Raw genomic sequence first — 2,953 nt, 5'->3', positions numbered from 1 at the left:
AAACGACTAAGTGTCAACTTTCGAAAAAACGACTAAGTGTCACCTCTCTGAAAAAATGGCAAAGTGTCAACTGCGAATGTGGTGGTGCATGGAAGGAAGTGGAGGACGGCCGCCTCCTTAAACACAGGCCGGAGAGGAGCGTCAGGGCCAGGCTCCTCAAACATGGACCGAGTGTCGCCCTTAACACAGACCAAGGGGAGGACGGCCGCCTCCTTAAACACAGGCCGGAGAGGAGCGTCAGGGCCAGGCTCCTCAAACATGGACCGAGTGTCGCCCTTAACACAGACCAAGGGGAGGACGGCCGCCTCCTTAAACACAGGCCGGAGAGGAGCGTCAGGGCCAGGCTCCTCAAACATGGACCGAGTGTCGCCCTTAACACGGACCAAGGGGAGGACGGCCGCCTCCTTAAACACAGGCCGGAGAGGAGCGTCAGGGCCAGGCTCCTCAAACATGGACCGAGTGTCGCCCTTAACACGGACCAAGGGGAGGACGGCCGCCTCCTTAAACACAGGCCGGAGAGGAGCGTCAGGGCCAGGCTCCTCAAACATGGACCGAGTGTCGCCCTTAACACAGACCAAGGGGAGGACGGCCGCCTCCTTAAACACAGGCCGGAGAGGAGCGTCAGGGCCAGGCTCCTCAAACATGGACCGAGTGTCGCCCTTAACACGGACCAAGGGGAGGACGGCCGCCTCCTTAAACACAGGCCGGAGAGGAGCGTCAGGGCCAGGCTCCTCAAACATGGACCGAGTGTCGCCCTTAACACGGACCAAGGGGAGGACGGCCGCCTCCTTAAACACAGGCCGGAGAGGAGCGTCAGGGCCAGGCTCCTCAAACATGGACAGAGTGTCGCCCTTAACACAGACCAAGCGGAGGACGGCCGCCTCCCTAAATACAGGCCGAACCGGAGCGCGAGTGTCGCTCCTTAAACACGGACCGAGTGGAGGACGGCCGCCTCCTTAAACACAGGCCGAACAAAATGACACAAAGTGTCAACTGCGAATGTTGTCCATCCAAGGAAGGAGCGTGATGCCCGGCCGGCTCCTTAAACACAGGCCGAGAGTCGCCCCGGACGGTCCGCCTCGCGGCGCCCGTCTGCTCGGATAAAATGACACAAAGTGTCAACTACGAATGTTGTCCATCCAAGGAGGGAGCGTGATGCCCGGCCGGCTCCGAAAACACAGGCCGAGAGTCGCCCCGGACGGTCCGCCTCGCGGCGCCCGTCTGCTCGGATAAAATGACACAAAGTGTCAACTGCGAATGTTGTCCATCCAAGGAAGGAGCGTGATGCCCGGCCGGCTCCTTAAACACAGGCCGAGAGTCGCCCCGGACGGTCCGCCTCGCGGCGCCCGCCCGCTCGGATAAAATGACACAAAGTGTCAACTACGAATGTTGTCCATCCAAGGAAGGAGCGTGATGCCCGGCCGGCTCCTTAAACACAGGCCGAGAGTCGCCCCGGACGGTCGCCTCGCGGCGCCCGTCTGCTCGGATAAAATGACACAAAGTGTCAACTACGAATGTTGTCCATCCAAGGAGGGAGCGTGATGCCCGGCCGGCTCCGAAAACACAGGCCGAGAGTCGCCCCGGACGGTCCGCCTCGCGGCGCCCGTCTGCTCGGATAAAATGACACAAAGTGTCAACTGCGAATGTTGTCCATCCAAGGAAGGAGCGTGATGCCCGGCCGGCTCCTTAAACACAGGCCGAGAGTCGCCCCGGACGGTCCGCCTCGCGGCGCCCGCCCGCTCGGATAAAATGACACAAAGTGTCAACTACGAATGTTGTCCATCCAAGGAAGGAGCGTGATGCCCGGCCGGCTCCTTAAACACAGGCCGAGAGTCGCCCCGGACGGTCGCCTCGCGGCGCCCGTCTGCTCGGATAAAATGACACAAAGTGTCAACTACGAATGTTGTCCATCCAAGGAGGGAGCGTGATGCCCGGCCGGCTCCGAAAACACAGGCCGAGAGTCGCCCCGGACGGTCCGCCTCGCGGCGCCCGTCTGCTCGGATAAAATGACACAAAGTGTCAACTACGAATGTTGTCCATCCAAGGAGGGAGCGTGAGGCCCGGCCGGCTCCGAAAACACAGGCCGAGAGTCGCCCCGGACGGTCCGCCTCTCGAGGCGCCCGCCCGCTCGGATAAAATGACACAAAGTGTCAACTACGAATGTTGTCCATCCAAGGAGGGAGCGTGATGCCCGGCCGGCTCCGAAAACACAGGCCGAGATTCGACCCCGGACGGGCCGTCTTCTCCCGGCGCCCGCCCGCGTACGCCCCCCATCCCCGGTCGCCCGTCTGCTCCCGGCGGGCCTCCGAGTACCCCCTCACCCAACTGACCGACTGGCACTCATGACCCGCCTTGGTAGGGCCTCCATCGGCCTCGGCTCGTCCGACGTCGGGTGGACGGTTCCTACCCACTGCGGGTCGCACTCTAGCGCCCCGGCCGCCGCGTGAGCGTGCGCTCCCCGCGCCGCCCCGCAGGCCCCGGCGCGACCGTACTGCGGCGAGACCGAGACGACCCGGTTTGGCATCCATCCCACCTAGCCACGATCCACGGAGGCCGAGCGAGCGGCTGAGTGTCGGGCGCCGCGCGTGCGAGCGTCCGCCGGCCGCGCCGGTCCTTCCGCGAATGTCGTTTCTCAAACCCTCCGGCTTGATAGCGGCGGCACCACGGGAAGCCGTCCACACACACACCGTCCGACCTCTATCCGAAAAGCCTTCCCGACCAACCGCGGTCGCGGGGGCGTCTGTCGCTCCGCATCGGGGGGGCGTATGGCTTCCGCGCTACGCGCTGCGGGCTCGGGGGGGCCGCAACGGCTGAGTCTGACTCGGCCGGGGCGCAGCTTCCCTCCCGGCAGTCAGCAATAGTGCCGATCGCGCCTGCCACCAGCCCCCTCCCCGACGGGTTCGTCGGCGCCGGCTGGCCGCCGTCCGCCTTCGTTCCCCGAGGGTTCCCAACC

The sequence above is a fragment of the Syngnathus leptorhynchus genome, unplaced genomic scaffold (genome assembly GCF_054491065.1).
Source record: "Syngnathus leptorhynchus isolate UIUO unplaced genomic scaffold, UIUO_Slep HiC_scaffold_816, whole genome shotgun sequence".
Taxonomy (NCBI): domain Eukaryota; kingdom Metazoa; phylum Chordata; class Actinopteri; order Syngnathiformes; family Syngnathidae; genus Syngnathus; species Syngnathus leptorhynchus.
This window is presented reverse-complemented; position numbering follows the sequence as displayed.